We start from the raw sequence: 24,387 nt of genomic DNA, 5'->3' as shown, positions 1-24,387 counted from the left end.
CATCTAAAGCAGTCGAGAAGATAAAAACCTACCTGGCTTTTTAAAGAATTTGAAACCACCCAGCAAGCCTTGACAATGTGGAATGAAGAACCAAGGGCACCTCCCTCTCAGTGCTGAGTCAGTGGCCTTTGTCTGCTCTGTGATTCACCCCACTGCTTATAAACCACCTGAGCAGTTGGGAACCAGGAAGCCGCCTGCTCACGCCCACAGGCACGCATTCGGCTCCCTTCCGTCCTCCTGTCCTCCAGTCCTCCTGTCCTCCATATTTGGAATGGTACCCACATCGACCCCAGCAAAGGCATACGTGTGATCCCTCCCTCCTCATTAGAAGACAATAGGGTCAACCCCAAGCTTTTTCCCCTGAGACAGGGGTAGGTGGTGTGTGAGATGTGTGTGAAAAGCAGATGGACAGTCAAGACACCCACCTTCTGGACTGGTTTGTGATATGGACTTTGCACTGGGTTCAAATCCTACTGTATGGCCAGTCACCAGCAGTGGACCATGCCACTGAATATTTCCCAACTGACCCCCTCAGCTGGAATCCAAGATAATGCCCATCTCCTGGGCTGGCTGTGAGGGGGTAGGGAGATTAGGCTTTGCCACACAGTAGGAGTTCAAAACATGTCAGATGGCATCCCTGTCTCCATGGCTTGCTCAGCCTGACGGCCCGTGAGATAACTAGTTTTGTGGGTGGACGCAAGGCCCTTCCTTCTCTGAGTCCTCAGTTTCTCCAGCCACACAGGTGAGCCAGATTACCCCTCAGTTTCCTTCCAGATCCAAGGCATGGGAATTTGAGGCGTGAGACCTCTCAAGTGATAATGTGTGTGTGCGCACGCACATGAGAGCAGCAGAGAGAAAATATGAGAGAGAAACCATTTTTTAGTTCCCTTAATGGAATAAGACAGATTTGAATATTTTGATTCCAACCCACTGTGTTCTCTTTGTTCCATATATGATTTTAAAAGCTTGTCTTTGTCTTTTAGCTCTTTCAACAATGCAAATCCTTCTCACAAAGTAAGGTAAAGGTTGTCTCCCTCCTGATGACTTAACATACAAGAAAATGTTAAATCCTTATTCTTTGTATTTAAATTCTTTGATGTTGCCAATAAAATAGGTTGGGAAAAGTTGACACAGAAAGCCATTCCATGTATCTGAGTGACTAATTCCTCAGAAGGATAATGGAGATACTCAGAATACCCGAGAAGTACAGCAGTCAGGGCCCAGGCAGACCCTTCTGCCTTGACTACCTCTTTAAGATGGGGACAGTGATCATAACCCTGCCCATTCAGTAAACCATGGAGTCAGTGCTTCCCAAAGAGTTTTTGAAGCAATGCTGCTCATAGGAGATGCTTTGCAAACATTTTTTTTTTTTTTTGAACTTTCATGCTGGAAGTTTGAGAACTCTTATGTGATATTTATCTCTCTTGGAGACTCACACTGGCAGAGTAAAGGCTCTGAGAATTCCTGCAGCACAAGAACACATTTAATTTGTCCAATCTGGCATTTCTCAAACTTATTTGGACACAAACCAGTTTTTTTTTTCTGAGGTTCTTCCCCCCGCCCCTAGGGCATACCCTCCACATGACCTGACACCCACACATGACCTGACACCCACACGTACCCACGCAATATAGGGAAAAAAGGCTTGAAACCCATTTCTAGGAGCCAATATGGGGCAGAGGTAACAACATGCACTCCACAGTCAGACAAATCCGGGTTTGATCCTAACTTCGCCAGCAGTGTGGCCTAAGGGATGTTATGTAACCTTCCAGTGCCTCAGTGTTGCCATAAGCTAAAACCGGGCTGACGGTGTCTACTTCTGTAGTGCTTCCCTGTGCATTAGGTGAGACGAGGCATGCGCAGAAGCTTCCGGCACCTTGTTGGTATCTTTAAATGTGACTCTCCCTCCTCTCTCCTCTTCGCAAAAATCATAAGCTAAGACATCTGAAAACTCCTTGGTCATTTTTTTAAATGCTCATAAGACTTGACATCAAATTCTTTCCCATCAGAAGCCATCTTGAAATGTCTTTCTATTACCTAGTCTGCAAGTTTCCATAAAGACTCATCTAGAAAAAACATGGCAGGGCTGCTTTAATACACATATATGCGAAGGAGGCCTAGTATTTCATGCAAGTATCTGGGATTTAACATCGAGGAATTTGCCCGTGTCAAATATTACTCTATTTAACAGAATGTGATATCACTTGATACAGTCATAAAGCGCATTGCTATCAAAATACAGCTGTTATTAACATTACTAACAACTGCTTTATTCCAGTGCATTTTATTGACACCATAATGATGGGCACTTTTAAAATGAGTGTCCCTGGCTGATTTTTAGAGGCCTATCTCCCAGAGAGTTCATACGATAATTCCCCCAGGGTTTTCACCAAGGTAGAATGAGGAGTTTAAAATGCTTGAAAGAGAGTCATCTTGAGGTCACCAATAATTAAATAGGAGCTCAAGGAACAGAATATGGAAAATGTGTAATCTTCCCGGCTCTGAAATAAAAACAGATATCAGTGAGACAGTGCCTCTGTGGGCAGACTTGATCTCAATCTACAGCAGGATTCCTTTCAAGCCTGGATGTCTAGTTCAAAACACCCATTAAAAGTCTATGATGGACTTTAATTATGAGAGGCAGATGATAAGAGTCTAGGTCATTCCCTCCCGTTGTCCGGGGTGGTTTAGAGCTGCCAATCATCACCCCCTTCAAAGAGGCCCAAAGTGCAGATACCACTTTAAAGAAATGGCTGGACTGTGAGGGAGGGGCTCTCACCCCACAGGTGGTGCGGAGAGAGTGGTGTCAAAATGCCTCAGGGCCTGCTAAGTGCACTCAAGGGATCTCTTACTAAAAGCAGTGACAGTTTTCCCATTATTCCAATATATAGTGGTTGGACCAAGAGACTCCCTCATCCCTGGCTTCTCATTTCTCAGCCTCTGATGTCCCTCTTCCCACTTCCACTCACCCCTCCCCACATGGTTTGGGGGTGATTTGGTAATGTGCCCAGCAAACTAACAGGTGGTGTTAGCCTACTAACACACACACACACACACACACACACACACACACACACACACACAAAAAGAGGTAAAAGATAGCAGAGGAAAGAACCCATCTCAGAAGAAGCAGCAGCAGCTATGGAGTCAGAAAGACTTGGGTTTGAATTCTGACTCCCTCATTTCCTGCTGTGTGGTCTTAGGCAAGTTACTTAGCCGCCCCCTTCCTCCCCGCCCTTCTCCCCCCCTCCCCCCCCCCACCCCCACCGCTGGAGCCTCCATTGTCTATCTGTAAAACAGAGACCAGATTTCCTGCCACCTAAGGTTAATATGAGGACCCCGGTTCATAATAGGATACCTAATAAAGTCATTCCCCTGATAGGGAAGCAGAAGCCTGCAGCCAAGGTCTGTCTGCCTCCACTGTTTCCTACATAACAACTCCCTCTGCCCCAAGACAGAAACTTGCTGGAGAGGCCAGCTGAGAAAGAAAAATGTTCAATAATTCAGAAGCACTAACATCAAGTCTGATGTAGGTATAAAAATAGTTACAAAACACCACACTCCTCTTGTTTTCGTTACAGCAACCTTGGCTCCCTGGTAGGAACAGGAGGAGCTGGGGACTGGCCCGAGGCTGGGGCCAGGCCTGGGGCAGGGGAGACTCATCAGGTTTCTGCTTTGGCTCCTCAGATTATTCATCTTTGTTCACAGGCAAGGCAGGAAGGAATCTGCTTGTCACCTCCATATTTTAAACCAGCCTTCGGATAGGCTGGTTTATTTTTGAATTGACCGTATGCTCAGCTGGGCTATTGGAGCAGAGAGAATTCTCTACATCCTGCCTTGTGACGGGGACCAACTAGTGAGCTCTTCAAGGATGCTGGGCCAGATCCCAAAGCTTAGGTTCAAAGCAGCAGCCCGGTAGGCTGCCCTGAGACCAGTCAATCTCTGTAAAGAGTCCCATTGCCCTTGGCCTGTGTCACCCAGAAGGACTGTGTTATTCCGAAAAGCACAAATTCTAGGAAAAGAACAAGAAGAAGCCAACTGGAAAGCTAACATTTCCTAGGCTTCTGCTATGTGCTAGGCACCCTGCCATGTACTTTACCTATATTACCTCCTATAGCGCTCACAAGAAACCCCAAATTAGTTGCAAGCTACATTTCACAGATGAGGAAGCTAGCTCTGGGAGTTAAGGGACTTCCTCCCCAAAACTCCACCAAGGACTCAGGGCTCAGACTGAGACAGTCTGACTCCCAAGCCTGCACTTTCTCCCCTTCACCCCCAGTAAGAGCAGAGCATGTGGTATGAAAAGGTCTTCATGAAATATTCAGCTGCATTCGTAGCTCCTGTCATGTCCAAGCCAGATCGGAGTGCTTACTCAGTGCATTTTTTCTTGCAAGGGAGCTGCAGGGAAACAGATTTCCAAGTTACACTTAACAAGACAGGGAAACGGGGCCTAATGTTGGCCTGCCCCAGGTATGGGGGCAAGTCTACGCAGGCGTCCTCAGAGCAGGAGGCGCAGGGACAATGGAATGGGAGGCTACAACCAAACCTGTTGCTTCTAGGAGCCGAGGGTCTTGAGTTTCTTTGGCTGCCTTTCTAGGAGAGAACAGGGAGTGATCAGCAAGGTGAGGAAGCCCAGAAGAGTAGTAGAGGGAGGCAACAACATTTCTCATCCTTCAAGTCCGACCCCAAACCTTTCTTTTTTTTTTTTAAGGTTTATTTCTTTTTGAGAGAGAGAGAGACAGAGCGTGCCAGACAGAGTGTGAGCGGAGGGGGGACAGAGAGAGGGGGAGAGACAGAATCCAAAGCAGGCTCCAGGCTCCAAGCTGTCAGCACAGAGCCTGATGCGGGGCTCGAACTCATGAACCATGAGATCATGACCTGAGCTGAAGTCAGACGCTTAACCGACAGAGTCACCCAAACCTTTCTTTTTGAAGGTTTCCTTGCCTCCCCCAGTCAAGCTGGGAGTGAGAGTTCTTTCTCACATGTGTCTGCTTTGTGCCAGGCTCCGTGCTACAAGTTCGGTTAATGTTATTCCACTTCATCAGCAAAGCAGGTATCATCACTCTGTGTTGAGGAGGGAGGAACCAAGACTTAGAGCTTGTTTAATGTGCCAAAGGTCACACTAACCAGCACAGTGGATCTCAACCAAGGACAGCCCCCAGCAACAGTTATCCAGTCAATCGTGCCAAAGCTGACAATGTCTAGAGATGTCTCAGCCAGGATTTAAGGTCAGTCTGACTCTTAAATTCATGTCCGGTGATAACCGTATCCTAAGTACCTTGAGGTCTGAGTGGACTCTCCTGCCCTTCTGTCCCAAACGATACCGACTCTGCGACAGAGCTCACTCAGCAAGCCCTTACTGACTGATTCGTCAGTGTAGTTAATAATGGTGCAAAGGATCTAGATGGGCAGCCCCACCCAAAGGAGCCAGCCATTCTGCAACTGAATCTCTCAAGAGGATAGTGAGTCCAACTTCCCACCTCCTGCAGGAAGCTTCTCCTCAATACTCTGACAGCCCCCTGGTTGCACACCTCCCACGATGAGGAGCTCGCTCCTTCCACGGGCAGTACAGTACTTGGGAGAATGTTCTTCCTGATGCTGAACCGGAGCCAACCCTCCACCCAGCCCCAGCCTACCGCAGCTTCTGGACGTCTGGGGGAAGACTGCTGGTTAGCAACTAAGAGACTACATCCCAAGTCCTGGTCATGTCTTCCTAACTCCTGGAATGGTGAAGTAGAAGAACACAGACTTGGAGCCAGAAAGATCCCGATTCAAACCCTGCCTCCACCACTCACATAGTTGGTGAGGAAGCATCACAAGTCAACCTGGCAGAGTGGCTATGTCCAGCACAAAGTAGGGAACTCAGTACATAGTAGGGAGCTCAATACATAGTAGGTCTCAGATGGCCCACTTAGTGGCAGGGTCTGTTCACAGGGACCCGGCTCCCCCTCTGTGTGAGGTCTGTGACATCTGCTGGACTTCCCCACATCACATCCTCTCTTTGGCCTCGGCCTGCCCATCTCTGGGGTCCACGTTTGAACAAGGGAATTTAATTCCCTGATTATTAAGGAGACAAGAAACTCAGATGGGTGACAACAGATCAAGAAATGACAACCACTTAAGTTACCATAGCAACAGTTTAACTTGAAAAGTTCCAAGAACGTGCCGTAAACTAGAGGCATACACACACGCCTGAACGTGGGGGCCTCAGACACCTGCTCTGATGCTAGGGACCATCACCCAAACTCCAGTGTAGAATGAATTTCCCACCCTGTTTCCCACCTTCACGGGTGGCTTGTGAAGGCAAATTCTCCTTCTAGGAACCCAAATCAATTCCTGCTACAAGGCATCATTCATCAGTGCAGGCAGGTGTCAGGAGAGGCTAACCACTTCGTTCTATTAAAAGTTTTGGCTGAAAGAGACATCTGAAGATGGTACTCATTGTGCTCCTGCCACAGAGTAGACGGGGTGAGCTCTGGCCCCCTCTATTTCCCATGAACTGACTATAGACAAGGTCCCAGGGAGGGACACTTGCTTTAGATGGTCAGGTGGATCCATGCAGGAACCCTGGCTCCCTGACTCTTGGTGGGGTGACCGTGGGTGGTATCTACCCTCTCCAAGCCCCCTCTCCTCCTCCTCTGAAAAATGAGAAAAGTAAGATCTAGCCGGTTAGGAGGATTAAAGAAGGTAAGGCAGGCCAAACACACACAATTCAACAAAGACTGAAAGCCTCTTTTTTTGAAAGAGAGAGAGAGAGAGAGAAAGCACACACAAGCAGGGGAGGGGCAGAGAAAGGAAGAAACAGAATCCCAAGTAGGCTCCCTGCAGCCACTACAAAGCCTGATGTGGGGCTCAAACTCACAAACCCTGAGATCATGACCTGAGCCGAGATCAAGAGTTGGACGCTCAACTGACTGAGCCACCCAGGTGCCCCACGACTGAGAGCCTCTTATTGGCAAATACCGTTCTAGGCCCTGGGGTCACCTCAGTGAACAAAAGGCAAAGATCTCTGCCTAGGGAAGATTCACGCTGGTCATGAGAGATAAAATAGACAAACAGCCAATAGCCAGACCATATATGAAAACAGAATGCTGACCCCCAACCTTTGCGGCAACCAACCCCAAAGGTCAGGACTTGATAAACAACCTGCCAGCTTGTAAAATTTTTGCCCCAACTTCCACCTCAGGACCACTGCAAGCGAGCAAAATACGCTTTTGGCAGCTAATCACATGCAGCTCCCGGCTTCTAGGGAGCCCGCCTCCAGCTTCTTCCTGCCAACAGCCTCCAGTCCAAGCAGCCCAAAGCCTTTCTTTTTTTTTTTTTTTTTCCCCTTCACTAAGAGGCTTTCCCACCTCTCTGCCTGATCCTGAGCCTCACCAAAGGCAAATGATGGTGGCTGACTTCCTTGTAGCCTCTTGCTTGTTCTCAGCTGAGCGTTCATTTCCACAGTCAATAAATGTAATACAGAAGCAAATTAGAAAGTGTGTTCTGTTTCCGACCTGCCCTCCCACCTCCCCATCCCACCTTCGTACTCAGATTATCCTTAACACAGCAGGCAGTGTAGTCTTGTTATGATCACAAAACACAGTATATTAAACCCCACAGAAATAAGAAATGTATGCCAAGATAAGAGAGCTCTGGAATGCTGCGGGCGGGGCGGGTGGTGTTACCAATGCAACAGGATTGTCAGGGTGGGCCTTGTGAAGAAGACGATATTAAAGCAAAGACTTGGAGGTGGGCGGCCAGCCATGTACATATCCAGGGGAAGAATGTTCCAGGCAGAGGGAACAGCCTTGAGGCAGGACTGGGCCTGACACATTCCAACAAAGCATGGGAGGTGAGGTCAGAGATGCAGGAGACACCTGGCACTGGAGGACGACTTTCCAGGTCACGTAAGGACTATGACCCATACTCGAGGCAAATGAGGAGCCATTACAGAGTTCTGAACTGAGGAGTGACGTGTTCATGTGTGTCTTAGCAGGATTGCCCCAGCTCCTGTGTTGAGAATAAACTGCAGGCAGCCAGGGCAGGAGCAGGGAGGTCAGTGAGGGCCATGACTGCACCTGTCCAGGTGAGAGACGGGGCTCTGGCCAGGGCGGTGCAAGTGCAGAGAGCGAGAAGTGGTCTGGCTCTGGGTACAGTCTGATCATGAGCCTCAAGTTTGGGAGATACTTAGACCCCTTCTTCTCTCTTTCCCTCTTTCCTTAAAAACATTATTACCATTGGGGCACCTGGGTGGCTCAGTTGGTTGGCTAAGTGGCTGAATGTTGATTTCAGCTCAGGTTGTAATGTCACTATTCATGGGATCAAGCCCTACGTCAGGCTCTGTGCTGACAGTATGGAGCCTGCTTGGGATTCTCTATCTCCCTCTCTCTCTGCCCCTCCCTTGTTCTCTCTCTCACAAAATAAATAAACTTAAAAAAAAAAATGGAGATACCATCACAGATCCAGGAAGCAACATGTGGTCTGAGTCAAGCCCAGGGCCCTTCTCCCCATTGTGGTGCACTTCTACATGCACTGGCCAGGGGTGGGTGCCGGCAGGGATGTCTGCTCTGGCCTGCAATTCCTGATGAGGGACAAGTGCCAATGCAAAATGCAAGTAATGATCACTTCCTTGACCTAAATTCCTACCAGATAGGAGGGAACTTAAATTAGACTCGGACCTTCCTCTGGTACATTTAGCAACACATATCAAAAGCCCTAAGAAGCTGCATGATCTTTGACCTAGTAATTTCAAGTAAAGAAATTGGGCTGAAGGAAATAAACAGGTGCACGGAAGTGTTGATCTTGGCATTATTTACAGTGGTGAAAAACTGCAAACAACAACAGGAAACAGGTTAAACAAATAATGATATATCTCATGATATACATACATAGCTATTAAAAGTCACGTTGAAAAGAAAATTCAGTGCCATGGGGAGATGAGCGGAGCATATCAAGGTTACAAAACCATGTGTCAGATCTCCTGCAAATGGTGCATCGGGGAGGGGACATGGAATGCGGGGAGCGTAGGGCTGTACATAGAAATAACAATGAACAGAAAACCAAAGTGTTGGAAGGAACAAGGAACTACCTCTACACGGCAGGATTATGGGTTGTCTTCATTTGTTCTCTGGGTTATCTTAGGTTTTCTAAACTTTCTATTGTTTACATGTATTATTGGTAGAATCAGAAAAAAAAAACACATTAAATAAAAACATGGTAACTGTTATAAAATTTTCAAAGTAATAGTTAGCCTAGTAATAAAAATCACTACCTATTCCACAACGTGCCACAAGGCTTAACGAGTTTGAGGCTATGAAAGAAGCCTGGAGGTGGCAAAAATAATGCAATGGGAAAAAGATAGTCTCTCCAACAAATAGTGTTGGGAAAACTAGGCAGCAACATGCAAAAGAGTGAAATTGGACCACTTTCTTATACCATACACAAAAATAAACTCAAAACGGACTAAGGACCTAAATGTGAGACCCGAAACCACAAAAATCCTAGAAGAGAGTATAAGCAGTTACTTCTGACATTGGCCACAATAACTTTTTTCTAGATAGGTCCCCTGAGGCAAGGGAAACAAAAGCAAAAATAAACCTTTGGGACTCTATCAAAAACAAAAACAAAAACAAAAACACCTTTGCACAGCATAGAAAGCCATCAACAAAACTAAAAGACAGCTTAGTGAATGGGAGAACTCATTTACAAATGACATGTCTGCTAAAGGGTTAGTATCTAAAATATAAAAAATATATATAAACAACTCAACACCAAAAAAATAAAATAAAATAAAATAAAATAAAATAAAATAAAATAAAACAAATAATGGGCAGAGGGCATGAACAGACACTTCTCCAAAGAAGACATCCAGATGGCCGGCAGGCACATGAAAAGATGCTCAACATCACTCAACATCAGGGAAATGAAAATCCAAACTACAATGAGACATCACCTCACAACTGTCAGAAGAGTCAAGACCAAAAACACAGAAACGACAAGTGTTGGCAAGAATGTGGAAAGAAGCCTGGAGGATACACCACAATACCTGGAACTAGAATCTTTCGGTGGCACCAAGGGAATGGCCACTGTTTCGTATGTCTCCTGTCACACTGCAGCTGCCGCCAGTGCGGCTGCCACAATTCTGACAAAGAGATGCCCAAACTGACCAACTCCATTTGTTCTATGGCCCTTCACATCTCTTACTCCTAGCTTGGAGAGATGAGAGGGAAGAGAAAGTGGAAGCAGGAAGAAAGACCAAGGTCTTAGGACCTGTGGGCCTTGAACCAATAGCATCTACATCTCCTGGGAGCAGAAATGCACAATCCCAGGCTCTCCCTCCCACCCACTGAAATCGGAACCTGCATTTTAACAAGTCACCAGGCAGTGTCTATCCACACTAAATTTACAAGCCCTCTCCTGAACGCAACACTTTTTCCCACTTTGAGGTGTCCTTGAAGTGATCTTAGAAAGAAAAAAAAAAAGGCAGCCAACTGAGTAGGATTTCTCAAGCAAATATTAATTATCGAAAAGATGTCAAAACACCCAAACCATCCAGAAGTGCAGAGCTTCCAGGCCCTTGGGTAATGTCAAGGCTCTGGCACCAATCCTGGAGAGCTACTACCATAGGATGAGCCTTTTCTGGGGAGCAGAGACCAGGCGCTGCCTCTTCTACCCCGGGGACCCCGACGCCTTGCTGGCTGTGTGGAGGCTGTGCATGAATGGTTAACAGGGCTCTGCCCAGAAGTGAACATAAAAGGAGCAAAATCAGGTCAAAGGAACATCACATCATCTCCAGGCAAAGGCTAGGCCTTTTCCAGCACGCAGAATGCAACTGGCTAAATGAGGAAGAGACAGGCTGAGCGAGGCCACACTTTTCTGACCCAGGTGCCCCAGTTTGCCAGGAGGCAGGGAGGCAATGGGAAAGAAGCCTTGATTACTATATCTGTAGTCCCACCGCTCCAATAAATTAGGTCGCCCTCCTCATACAGAAATTACTCAGTATGGGATCCCTTTATGCTTCTCTGAAGAAGGGAGGGAAGGAACATTCAACGAGGCTTTACTTTATGCACAATTTCTCAATCCTGGTTGCAACTTCACATCACCTGGGTCCCAGCCACAGCTGTTCCAGAGCACTCTGGGGGTGGGGCCAGGCGCCGGTCTTTGGTAAGAGCTCCCGGGGGATCCTAATACACAGCCAGGATTCGGATCCACTGTGTTGGGCACTGCGCTGGACCTCGAAATCTCGCACCTGACAGCAGCTCAGAGGAGCAGATAAAGAATCATCCGCGACCAAGCTGGGGCAGAGCAGCAAAGGGACAGACCTGGAATCGGAACCCGGATCTGCTGGTCTAAATGGAGAGCATTTTGGTTGTTTCCACTTCTACAGACACCTCCATTTTCAAAAGCCAGAGATGCTCTCAGAGTCTGACCTGCAAAACCTGGACATCGGCTCCCTTAGACCCTCTCGGTCTCTCCATAGCTCTGTCCACCGCTGAACTGTGTTGACAGTGCAGGCAAGGCTCTGGAAGCAACAATCAAGAGGACCGGAAGCTGAGTGGGTGAGGAGAGAGCAGGAAAAAACAGCAACGGCGAGAGCTACCATTCACACAGGAGACACTGTCTGTCAGGCACAGTGCAAGTCACTTCACGAACCCCACACCAGCTCTTTGAGGTAGACACTTCTGTTTTCTATTTTATAAATGAAAAAAAAAAAATGATGGAGGCTCAGAGAATTTAAGGAACTTGCTGGACTCCATACAGCTATCAGGTGACAAAGCAGAGAATTCATCCCAAAATCTGCTGGCATTTTCCTCTGTCTTACATGGCCTTAGAAAGCACTTCATGCAAGTATACGGGAGAACCATCCCTAGTGGAGGAAAAGGAACCCATGACTTAGCTGTCCCACAAGTTACTTTTAAGACTCTGAAAATAGTGGTGCTGATTCAACAGTGACAAGGTTGCACAAAACAGTCACAAACATTCTTTCGTGACAATCCTCCCACCAATGCTAACGCACTCTCAATATTATCCCCATTTAATGGACATGGACTCTAACACACGGAGATAGGAAGAAACTTGCCGAAGGTCCCACAAAGTGTTAACAGTAGGAGTTGGAGCTGCCCACAAATTTGGTGCCTCCTTCAAGCTGCCAAGAAGTGAAGCGCAGCAGCTCTTTCAAGGTGGCAAAAAGCCACCTGAGCCAAGGATCCTGTAGACTTCCCAGAAATTGGTTCTAGGATGAGCATCCCTATCTCTGTGACTTGGCAGCTCAGGGTTACTTTTTAGTTGGGTGAGCTGTTGCTGTAATCATTCAACCTACGAAAAAGGAATGTCTGCCTTATTTATTCCTTGAGAGGGATGAGTACACGGCTGGGAAACGTTGAGGAGTTTACAGAGCATTAGGAAGAAGCACATCCAGGGAAACCAGGAAAGGAAGATGGCGCAGGAACTTGGGAGCCTGTCCCAGAGAAGGCACGAGACTCATTGCCAGCCAGGCTTGGTCCACTCCCAGCTCTGCCATTCACACACCCATATGACAGAGGTCGTGGCATGCAGCCACACTAGACGTCCCACTCCTTCATCTGGAAAGTGGGGACTCCACCGATTTCAAGAGTGCCCTGGAGAATAAATTAGCTTATGTTTTAGATAGCACTGAGCACCGGGCCCTGAAGTCATTTGCGTCTTTATTTACCTGGATGTGCCAGATGTTCAACTGAAGTGAACACTCAATCCTCACAGCCATGTGATATGAGAGGGGATCTACTGCTTTTCTCTATTTTTTTTCTATTGATTTTATAGAGTAGAACACTGAGGCACAGAAGGGCTGCCCAAGGTTATATGGCACGGAAGTGAGGGTCAGGGTCTGAGCCTAGTTCTTTCAGGCTCCAAAGCTCATGTTCGTCCCACTGCTTTATGCTGCTCAGTCTGGATCACCTCAGAGTTCACGTACAAACGGACCTAAACGGCCATAAAGAGGAATTAATATTGGACATTAGGAAGTACTCCCTGGCTTGAAGGTAGACAAACACAACTGGATAAACTCGAAATTCCAAAATTGCTACCAAGGGCAGATTAAGAGCAGCTGGGAGTCTCTGACCACACAACATAGCAGAGAGAAGATGGCCTGAGTGCACAGTTCAGTTAAAAACAAACAAACAGGGGCGCCTGGGTGGCACAGTCGGTTAAGCGTCCGACTTCAGCCAGGTCACGATCTCGGGGTCCGTGAGTTCGAGCCCCGCGTCAGGCTCTGGGCTGATGGCTCGGAGCCTGGAGCCTGTTTCCGATTCTGTGTCTCCCTCTCTCTCTCTGCCCCTCGCCCGTTCATGCTCTGTCTCTCTCTGTCCCAAAAATAAATAAACGTTGAAAAAAAAATTCTCTAAAAAAAAACAAACAGAAAAACAAAAACATAAAACTTAGAGGAAGAAGCTAAAACAATTCTCTCAAAGCCATCAATTCTATTAATTCACAGGTTACTCTTTTCAGTACTTTGTCTATTTCTTTTTAGTTCCACAGCAACAAATGTCTGCTTTGGAAAGCATTATTTGGGATTTAATAGTATAGCATTATTTTTTTAAAACATAATTTTATTGTGGCATTTTCCTACATCACAAAAACACATGTTGGAAAATGACATTTAATCTTTATATAATATCTCACTGTTTGGCTGCCATACTTTACTTGTCCAACCCAATTGCTTACATCTTTTTTTTTCACTATTATAAATAACACGGCAATGAACATTTTTATTCTGACATCTTTTCTGCCCATCTCTGATTATTTTCTTTGGCTAGATTCCTAGAATTGGAATAGTGGACTAAAGAGAACAAGTGTTTCTAGGACTACTGACAGTTACTGCCAAATTGTTTTCCTAAAAGGGTGTATTAATTTGCATTTCCACCAGCAGCAAAGGAGAGTACCTGTCTCCCAGCACCCTCTCCAGAATCCAGCATTGTCTCGGAAATAATCTTGGCTAATACGCAAAGTGGAAAACACTAGCATGAATCTGCGAAGAGACACAGAGTATTTGATAGCCTACCTCTAGTCATACAACCAGTTTGCGGCTACACCAGGATTTGAACTTAAGTTGTTCAGCTCCAGGAGCCGGGTCCTTAACCACCACCCCAAAGTACTTAGCCACAGCTTGGGCTATGTAATGACTATCGCATGTCAGGTGTTGTTTTAGGGACCGGCAGAGATCTTATACTAACTAGTCTTTCATCACCCGGAGCTACTAGCCAACACTGCCCCACAGAACTTTCTGCAACAATAGAAATGTTCTATATTTGTACTGCCTGATATGATAGCTACTATCCTCTACTGAGCACTGGGAGTCTGGCTAGCGTGACTGAGGAAACGAATTATTAATTTTACTTAATTAAATGTAATTTAAATTGTGACTAGTGACCACCGTGCTGCACAGTGCAACTCTAGAATATCTAGCGCATCACCCAGTAAATATTTATTAAGGGCCAAACTCCTGTAATCTCCCGGTCCCACCCTCCCTCTGCCGTACTTCCTGCAAGGCGAAAGTCTGTCTCTCCCATCTTCATCTCCGTGTGTCCATTTGTTCTCTCAAACGCAGGCTTAATGCTATTTATCTGTCACGTGGGGGTGATGTGAAGATCAGCTAATTAATGTTTGCAAAGAGCCGCATTGCTGACTGGTTCTCAGAATAATTGCACGTTAATAAAACGTTTAAACGACCGATTCTCATCCAGAGGCCAAAGGAGGGCTGAGTTTATTCAGTAAAGAGCCTGTTTTTCTGACTCACTCTGAACTAGATCCTTCCACGGTGGACCTCATGAATACAAACTCCTTTCATTTGAAGGGTTCCACCAATCAGAAGATACTGAAATGTACCTTCACAATGGTTTTGATGTCACAGTTTGATGAGTAAATTAATAATAATACAAACAAGACTGGGGAGGGCGGATATTTAACCAAGTTGAACAAATTGCTTTTAAGCTCTTAAGCATTTTCATTGCTTGCATGATAATAAAGCAAATTTTTAAATGTCTTGATCCACTCTCAAAGTAGACCCAGTAAAAGGACCTCTAAAGAGAAACACTTTGCTAAGCACTCAGCTTTAATTGCACGCCATTCCAAAAAGTTACAAAGTTGCCCTTCTAGGAGAAACAAGGGTTTTAGAGCCAGAGAGGCCTATGATCAGAGGCTAGTCCTAGGTTTGTGACCTTAGGCAAACGGCTTGCCTTAAGGAGTCTCAGTTTTCTCATCTAGAACCTGGGGGTGATAGCAGCTACCTATGCACAGGAGGCATTGTATACGTGTTTGTTGGGCTCTTGCTCCATTCTGCCACCTTCCTGACAACCACTGCAGGACAGAACTATGTCCCTCCCTACTCTGCCTCCTAAAATGAAGACACCAATTCTCAAAACCCCAAAGTAAAGAATGGACACATCTCTCTACAGTACCAGTCTATAAATAGAAGACAGCTCCTCTTGAAGTCTGGTGGTCATCATTATTACTTTCTGAAGTAGCATCAGAGTAGGAAGTAGCTTGTAACCCGGCTAACTAAAAGTGTGAACCAGGGACCAGCATCGTGGATGGCATCAGAAATGCTTGGAGCCTGTCAGAAATGCGGATTCTTGGGCCCCTCTTCAGACCTACTGAATCAGAACCCGCACTTTAATAACAAGATTCTTGAGTGATACATGTGCATATAAAAAGTTTGAGAAGCACGGTCTTACAATACATCAAATCCACACTCCTCTCCCATCCTAATTCTACAGAGAGGGAAACTGATTCCAGGGACGGGCAAGTGTTTTACCCTAAGCCACAACGTATTAGCTGCAACCCTTTTACTTGACTTTCGAGGGGTTCAAAGGCCACGCTTTAAGAATCAACATTCTACAGCAAGAAATTCAGCTCTTTAAGTGAAAACATTCTTAAAACCTAATGTTCTTGAGGATTATAATGATTTACCAATTGTACCTGACAATCATTCCTGCTGTGGGCCCAGGCTACTACCATCGACAAAGCAAATGCAGGGCTCAAGGAGACAGGGATTAGGGGGCCCTGCTCAATTGCTTTTGAGGTCCTGCTACATTTATGTCCTGTTTCCTTTTTGTTTTCCAAATGAAAGAAAGGCCCTGATTTGATGTTCAGAACATGACAAAGGGCAAAATCGTTCCATTGCCCTCCCTACTGAAACTGGAGAGGTGTCAGTATCAAAGGCAGCATCTGAACACTCGTCAGAATTCAGTCTGCGACCAGGGGAGTGGGTTTCCTCTGTGGTGACCACACTGTGGAACAAGGCTGAGGTGACCTCTCTATCTGCCCTAAAGGAACTCCTGATGTCTCTAGCTGAGCACAGAGACACTTTAGAAATGGGAGGACTGGACTTCCCCCAGTGGCTCCACAGAATTCTTTGTCAGATGACCAGTCATCTAACCACAGGGAACAAATCTTTTCTGGGTCACAGAAATTTGACACGTGAAAGGAAGACTGACAAATACCCCCCTCTCATTGAACTGGCCCATACCAGGATGGGAAGAGAGGCCCAACTACTGTTCCACTCTGGAAACAGCATGTGGGCATGTTAATTTAATTTTTTTACTGTGCCCAGGCACCCTGAGGAGAGACAGGTGGGCCGATTTTCCAGTAAAATGCCAGTTACCAGCGGGTGGGGATAAGCTTGCTGTGGGTCGTCCCAATGGTTTCCTTTCTAAGATTTCCTAGGCGGCCATTCCAAGGCCTCTGAGCCAAAGGAAAAGGGAAGGGGGAAGGGCAGGGAGGGGTGGAATCCACTGCCTGAGCAAACGCTAGACGCACACACTTCTTCTGAGGAACTGTTTGTCATTCACTGTGGAGCCAGCCCCACCTACAATACAGAGGAACATATTTACATATTTCCACTCCATTGCTGGCTGCAGCGCTACAGAAAGTGATGATTCGTAAACAGCCAGGCAAGAAAAATGTTCTTGAAAAAGGATTTGCCTATCACTTCAGCAGAACAGCTCAAAGTTATGCAAATCCCCTGCTTGAGGTTTGATGGTCACCCCTACCTCCCTCTACTACTCAGGCTCCCAAGCCTGTAGGGGATTGGAAAGTAAACAGCCACATTCTGGTTTAAAAGATGAAGTAGAAATCACAGTGTAGCCTACTGCTTCTCGTGTGTGACAGAAGTCTTAGCATGGCATATGTCTGTGACCCTCCAGTCCTACTTTCTAGGAATTTATCTTAAGGGAATACTGAAATGACAGTGTGCACGAGGGTGGTGCCTGCAGCTTTGTTTTGATTAAAAAAATAAAACTAAAAATAAAAAGTCAAAATTTCAGTACCGTTTAAATAAAGTATGCCCTATTAAAACACCGAGGTTCTATGTAGCCATTAAACATGCTGCCGTAGGGAGAAATATAACATGGAAAGATCTATCATTAAATGAAAATGTGCATTATGTTATGACCATGACCTCATTTTCTTACCTATATAAAGTCACAAGTCACAACTCAAAACGTGATCAAATTTAGCTTCTCTCTGCTTTTCTCTGTATTGTCTTACCTTGCTCCAGTAAACACGTATTACTTTGCTAATTATAATACAGACAACAAAAGTTTTTTGTTTTTTTTTTTAACTGTGACAAAGTAATGAATCGATAAGGCACAGAGGAGTAACCATCTACATTTTCACTGTTTCCTTAGAGGCTGCTCTTGTGGAAAACTCTAAGTTCAGGGATGCATAGATTCTTGACTCCCAGGGAAGTGAGGCATGTGTTACTTCCAAAGTGGCCCCCCAGAGCAGCGGTCTGTCAGTGCAAAGCAAAGATGGAGTGATAAAGCTTTCAGCTACAATAAGCCAGGCTGATAAACCATGTAAGAAGGCAGGTAAAAATCGGTCTCTCGGATCTAGAGTTGACGTTGATTTACCCTGCTGGGCTCTTGGAATCAAATCTGCAAGGAGGTGATTTAAATCCCATTGTTCTTTTGTTCCCTTTTTGGGATTTATGGATGTGGGACAACTTATTGGGGCAGAACAGTGGCAGGCTGGAGGGCCAGGCAGAGTAGCTGTTTACTGGAACTGGACAGGGGGCTGAGTACCCACCCAGGTGAGGATTTACACTACGTGGTATTCAATCTCATTTTCTTTAACCCTTCTGAGTTAAAGACTGTGAGTGGGCATCACATTGAGTCCCTTGCTTGTGTTGTCCAACAGTCTTTATCCTAAACTCCTAATCACTCTCTCGCCCATATTTTTAACTCTTGATCTGGAAATATCAGGTTATGTAACATGCCAATCTGCACAAGAATGTAATTCTGTCATAAAAAAGGACTCAATGAGGGAGAAACTCTAACAAAACTGGAAATGACTTTTCTAAGAAAAGAGAAGATATTTTTGTTTCAAGCACTTGAGCTGTTTTTAAATAGATTGTGGATGCAATGTTGCTGGTTCTTTTCGGGCTGTTGATTTTCCGGCCCAGCCCCCACCCAACAAATGCACAGTGTTGAAAAAGGAGGAAGGAAGTGGAAGGGAATGATTATCTGTGAGTTTTTATAGACATTAATCCTTACTCAGTTGTAAACTAAAGAATGTCTCCCCATTTTACAGGAGAGAGAACTTAACTTCCAAAGGCAACTTGCCTAAGGCCCCATTGCCATGATTCCCACCCAGGAAATAAAGGAGTTAAAGTCACATCCCATCAATTTACTCCCATAAACCAGAGAGGGTTAAAGAGATTATGCCACAGAGTCAGATCTATGGGAGGAGAGCCCTCGGATATCCAAAACGCCCACTACTACAATACCCAGTGTTTCACTGCAACACCTGTTCCATGGGGACTCACTACTTCGTATTCCAGACAGAGTATTCCCTTCGCTGTAGAACTGCTTTCTGATGATGCTACTTTAGGCTGAACACTTCCAGGACCCTTACCCCGCCCCAGCCCCGCAGTGAGCAAGGCTGATTCTTCTCCCACCACAGCCCATTAGGGTGGTTAATTGGCTTTCTGCCCCCCTCCTACCCCCATCCCCAAAGAGAGAACTTGATGATATTAAGAAGCTGGCAGATGAGTCCAAGAAATCTCAAAAACGTAACCTCTCCATCCCTGACAACTTCCCCACCCCCAGAAGATGGTGAACTCACACGCCAACCTGAACTCTGCCTCCGCTCACTTAAAGACACATGCTGGGAATAAAACCTTCCCTGAATCAGCCGCCTAAAGCTACGGTAACATCTAGGTCCTAAGTTTTGCCTAGACAACCTGGGGGCGTTCACTTCCGCGACATTCACAAGGACCCAGTGCACGCAGGACACCGCTGAGAGGCGACGCTCCTTCAGCCTAGAAAATCAGCTCAGACTGGTCCGATTCCACCAGGTGGAAGGACTCCGGTCACCATCCTCGCGGGAGAAAACGGATTCTTTCTCATCATTCTCTTACAACGCCTACAAAGAGGGGAATCCCGTTTTAGCGCGATGTCTGGCCTCGCCGCACCACCTCCCCCTTCCAGGCTCGCTCGCTCGCGCTGCCTGCCTCTGTCTCTGTCTCTGTCTCTGTCTCTCTCTCTCTCTCACACACACACACACACACACACACACGCACTTGCTTCCACCACCACCTGTGAAAACATCCCTCCGAACTTTGGCGAGAAGAGCTCCGGGGCAGAGCTGAGCGGTGGAGCGCCTGGAGCGCGCCGGGGGGCGGAGGATGGGGCCAGGCGGGGGGAATGGAGCGCGGCACAGCTAGGACCCCGCGCGGCACGGCGCCTAGGCTAGAACCCGGCCCGGAACACCACGGTCGGGGCTCGGGTTTCCCGCGCAGGCCCCGCCCACCCGGCGGCCCGGCTCCCGCGGACTGCGGCGCTGCTCCTCCAGCCTGGGAGCCTGGAGCCCGGGAAGACCACAACGCAGAAGGCGAGGGGGCCCGCGGAGAGCGCGGCGGCGCCCGGCCCGCGCGGAGGACGTGGAGCAGGCGTGCACGGGGAAACAGGTTGCCGCCGAGCCCCGTCCCCTCCCCGCGGCCGCCGCGCCGCGACCCTATTCCCTCCCCGTCCGGCGCGAGCACTGCCCCTCCCGGGGCTCCTTCCTCCCTTCCAGACCCTCGTCGCCGGCCGGGAGCCTCTCAGGCAGCAGGGTTAAAGGCGCCTTCAGCAAGGTCAAGGCGCGGCCGGTCGGCACCTGGGGATTTTCCCCAGCGGAGCACGAGCTTTGTAATCGCATTGTTAAGGATCATGGCAGCGGCAGGAAATCCGAAAGGCCCCACAGGTCTGCGAAGGGAGGATTTATTTTACAGCGCGGAACACACTCAGATAGACCCAGGATTTCAGGGGGAGGGGATGCGGGATTTCAGGACGCTGGAATGTGGCAAAAAAAAAAAAAAAAAAAAAAAAAAAAAGAGAGAGAGAGGGAAAAAAACAAACCCTCCCTACCCAGGCACACCACCACCTCCTGCCTGCGGTGGGGAGGGAGTTCAGGGCCACTGTGCCCCAGACTTCAGCGTTCCGCACGCCTCTGTCAGGTCTAGGCTGGTTTATCCCTCTACAGGCGAAAAGAAGATTTAAAAGCACTCCACTACTGTGGTTTCTCTATCAAAGACTAACATGCTACAGGCTGCGGCAGCTAAGGGAGACGGGGAGAGGGAAATAAACGCAGCAGAAGCAAACTGCGGTCCGCGTAGGAGGGAAGAGAGGGGGCGGAAGCCATACCCTGCGCTCATCCCCATCTTACCCCATTAGCGCCGGGCTAGCCCAAGAAACCAAGAATAGGTACCTAATGGTGGCCAACCCTGGCAGAGACCGGCACCCTCCCTAGCTCCCCCGCCACAGTGGGCCTGGCCTGGATGGCTGGCACGCTGGGCACCTCCAAGGTGGATGAGAGCGCAGGCAGGTTCCTAAACACGTGAAGGGCACTGGATGTGAAAGGTGGGGGAGATCTGAGAGACACAGAAGCGAGGCTTAGGGGTTTCCCAGGATGCAAAGTTAGTTTTAGTTTTCTAAAAGAACATCATCTTCTGCAAGGCCTCCCAACACACACACCGCCCCCACCCCCCGAGACAGGCTTGGGCTCTGAGGACTCCTTGGACCCTGAGTTCTGACCGGCTTTTTCTCTCCGATCAATCCCCGAGTCTCTACCCAATCCGTACCTCGATAACAGGTTCTCTGGGGACAGTAGCATCAGCGCCCAACGTCCATCACATCAGTGGGAGCCGTGGTGTCTCCCTGCTCTCCGGTCCCGGGATGGGTGCGCCCCGGTACTTACATTCCCCAAGCAGGCAAACTTTTGGGCTTGTCTTTCGCGAACGAGGTGCTCGCATCACGGTTCTGGGTAATCACTGAGCCAGTTTATATAATTGCCCGCGATGCCGTTCGGCAGATCTTGCGTGCGCGGCCGCAGAGCTCAGCACATGGGCACCCTCTCGCCCCCGCGCTCGAATCCCGAGCGTGCCCCGCCGCCCCCTTCCACAAAGCAGCGAGGCATCTCGTGGACTCGTCAGACACTAAGGGTGCACGCAGGATCCTCCGAAACCCAGGCTGCCTCAATGCGCCCCTTTCGCTGCATTGGTAGCTTATGGATAACTGACTGCATCTCTACAAACCTCGCCAGGGCTGGGCGGGGGGGAGAGGGGGGGCAGGGTTGGTGGAGGATAGGGACACAGGCGGGGGGTTGGCGCGGTTCTGAAGAGGGCTCTGTACCCAACCGAGTAATAATACCCTTGTAGACAAGGACCAGGGTGCACAAATCGCCTTAACGTGTCACCCTGAAAGGCGAGCCAACTTCCAAAGTTAGAGACCACGCAGTTGAATTTCCAGTACTTTCCAACCTCGCCTAGGCGGGGGCAGGGCACAGAAGGGGCTGGCAGCGGCCAGCGAAACCCACCCTACCGCCCAGCCAAAGAGGACTCAACAGTTGAACCTTGCCTCGCCCCCAGTAGTTGGCTGTGTATTCCCTGGTTGCGCGTACACACACACACACACACACACACACACACACTCTTATACCACCTTCACGTCTGCTCTTTCAATAGACTGCATTTTTAAAACGCGAGGAAAATGACGGAGCTCGGTGATCACATTTCAACCCAGAGCACATTTCTCCAAGTCAGGGGTGCGAGCAGTCACACACACACACACACACACACACACACACACACACACACACACACATTCCCACTCACACCCAGGACCGCTCTGAGCGTCCACCGGCGATGCAGCCTCCACTCGCTGGGAAGGGAACGTCAGCACCGCTGCAGGGCGGCGGGCGAGAAGAGGCAAGCGCCGCGCGGGCTGCAGAGGGCGCGGGGCCGGGGTCGCTCTTCCGTTCCTCGGCTCCAACAGCGGCGCGCGCGGGGCCGCTGCAGCCGGTGCTCGCCCCGCAAGACAGGCTGCAGCCACCAGAGCCCGGCGCCGCCTCCCGGGCTCATCCAGCGCCCGCCCGGGCCCAGGGGCAGGCTGGTCTGCAGAGGGGCTGCGGACGCCGGGGCTGGGGCTGGGGCGGCGAAAGGGATCCCCGCGAGGCAGACGAAGCCGGGCGCGCCGCCTTCCTCCCACCCGCAGTCCTGAGTCCCGGACCCGCGCCCACCTCCCCGCTCTTCCCCCTAACCTTCGCTCCCAGACTCTAGTCCGCGGCGGGCTCCGGGGGCTGCGGCGACGGAGGCTCGGGCTCCAGAGTGGCTCGCCTCTCCGGCAGCCTCCCGCCCAGCCTCCCTCCCTTTCGCCCCCAGTGAGGGCCGAGGGAAGCAGGCGAGAGTCTCCTGGAGCCCCGGGCGTCCGCGCGAGCCGCCCTGACCCCGCCACGGCCAACGAGCCAAGAGGGGCGAGGGAGCCGGTGAGACGCCGCCGCGGTCCCCAAGGCGCTTTTCCGTAGAGCGGAGCGCGCCCGCCTTACCGTGGCTGCAGGCTGCCACCGCCGGGGAAGCGGGGAGGAGGGCGGCAGGGAGGCACGGCGCCGCGCCGGTGGCTCCTCTGGCGCTCGGCGGCGCGGCTCCTCGGCTCCGCGAGCCCGAGCAGGGCGCCCAGGAAGGAGAGGGTCCCGGCTCTGCGCTCAGCTCCAGCGAGACCAACAATAGCTCCCGAGGGGAGCGGAGCCCCAGCGAGCCTCCAGCCGCGCGCGCACGCCCGGCTCCCGCTCCCGGCCGCTCCCGGCCGGCGTCCCTGCCAGCACTGCTGCCCCACATGAAACAGCTGCAATCCCGAGGCTTCTGGGGGGTTGGGGCGGGTGTGTGCGCGCGCGAGTGTGTGAGTGTGTGTGTGTTTAATAGCTTCCCTCCTCTTCTTCCCCTCCCTGCCTGCTCGCCTGCCTGCCTCCGTCCCCCACCCTCGCTCTCTTACACACAGACAGAGAGGGCGAGCGAGAGAGACACACACACACACACACTCACACGCACACGCAGGTTACATGAATGGGAGGCGGGAGCCAATCCTGCGAGGCTGGGCGAACCGCGGCGCAGGGGCGCTGGGGAGCAGGGCCGCACCACGGCGCGGGGGGGCGCCACGCAGGTGACGCGCGCCCTCCCGGGGCCCCTAGCCGCCTGTCCGCTCGCCCCACTCTGTGCGTTCCTCCCGATGGCTTCCTCTCGCCCCCTTCCCTCCTTTCACTCCGCTCCTTTCTCCATCTTCGCTCCCTTTTATTGCCTTTTCGTTCTCGAATTCTCCTAGTTCTCTCAGTACAGTGTCTTTCTCGGTCTGCTCTTTTCTTTTACCGTCTCCTCTCGCTGTCTCCGTCCCTTTCTCAAACTTTCTCCTTCCTCGTCCCGACTTTTCTCTACTTCCTCTCCTCCTGCCTTTTGTTCTCTTTCCTCCCGCTTTGGCTTTCTCCCCCCGTGACTCTGTGATGTTGTCTGGTCTCCTCTCCTTCCCCGCCCCCGCGCCTTTGCCTGTTCGCGGGTCTCTCTGGGGCCGGTGGCTTCCCTCCCCGCCTACCCCCCGATGTTATTTCACACCCTCTACACTTTTACGGGGACAGACTCTCTCGCATTGCTGCTGCAGCAGCGCAGCCAGAGGTAATTAAGAGCTGAGAACTTGAGTTCCTTCCTCGGGCTCACAAGATGCCCAAAGAAAGGCCCTCCCTCGGACAACTTCTCCAAAACCATGGTAACAGCTACTCAGTCGTGATAACAATCATTTAAAAAATATCTGCAGAGAACGTGGTCCAAGAGATTTGTCCTTCGCATTTCTGGACTGTGACCGCCAGTCCAGAAGGCATTTTTAGAGAAGGGCATTTTCTTGTGATGGGAGAGGCCGCTTGGTGCAGCGGTAATTTGCAAGGGCTTTGGAGAGAGACTGGAGAAAATTCCCACAGCAGCCCTGCTGCGTGTTGGCTGCATGACTTCCTGCAAGTCATTATCTTTTACCCAGCCTCAGTTTTCTCATCTGTAAAATGGATAATTATACATAGGGCACAAGAGAGAACAAAGGAAAGAAAGCACTGGGCACACATAAGTTCCAATAGTGT

General features: G+C 49.4%; 1 protein-coding gene across 8 annotated transcripts in view; it reads right to left on the bottom strand.

Annotated features, from left to right (window-relative positions):
• Positions 1-23,188, bottom strand: part of TENM4 (teneurin transmembrane protein 4) — a 748,341-nt gene extending 725,153 nt beyond the window's left edge. For 4 of the 8 annotated variants that reach the window (XM_043580115.1, XM_043580112.1, XM_043580114.1 and 1 more), the window contains exon 1: positions 22,822-23,187. The gene's annotated coding sequence lies outside the window, so the exon portion shown is untranslated. Of the gene's footprint in view, positions 1-22,821 lie in introns of all 8 variants that reach the window. The other 4 variants (XM_043580116.1, XM_043580117.1, XM_043580113.1 and 1 more) reach the window with 2 other exon arrangements.
• Positions 23,189-24,387: the final 1,199 nt, after the last annotated feature.

This window comes from Prionailurus bengalensis, chromosome D1 (assembly GCF_016509475.1).
Source record: "Prionailurus bengalensis isolate Pbe53 chromosome D1, Fcat_Pben_1.1_paternal_pri, whole genome shotgun sequence".
Lineage (NCBI taxonomy): Eukaryota > Metazoa > Chordata > Mammalia > Carnivora > Felidae > Prionailurus > Prionailurus bengalensis.
This window is presented reverse-complemented; position numbering and strand designations above follow the sequence as displayed.